Genomic DNA, 414 nt, shown 5'->3' on the forward strand with positions numbered 1-414 from the left:
GCCCTGAGCTGCCTTGGCAGGAGGGCGGGATAAAAGTCGAATAAATAAATAAATAAATAAAACATGCTTCTGAACAAGTCTTTATTACCCACATAGATCCCATTTGGAGGTATATGTCTTCAAATGTAATACATAAAATGACACCAGAGGTTAGAAGAAGAGAGATGCCAGGGAGATGTTTTTTCAACGTTGCCAACATCCACTTGGCAAACATTTTTTGTTTGTTTTCTTTTAGGTCAATTTATTAGTTCCCCCCAGACACACACACTACCCAACTAGATGACCCGGTGGTATTTATCTGGCTTTGCAACATCATTTCAGAGCTGGAATTAACCGTGGAGGGGTTTTGTCAAACGTTGTGTGCGCCATAGATGGGATTTGTCCATTAATTATGTTTCATTTGCCTCAGTTCAG

This window comes from Gekko japonicus, unplaced genomic scaffold (assembly GCF_001447785.1).
Source record: "Gekko japonicus isolate JY-2015 unplaced genomic scaffold, Gekko_japonicus_V1.1 scaffold2748, whole genome shotgun sequence".
Taxonomy (NCBI): domain Eukaryota; kingdom Metazoa; phylum Chordata; class Lepidosauria; order Squamata; family Gekkonidae; genus Gekko; species Gekko japonicus.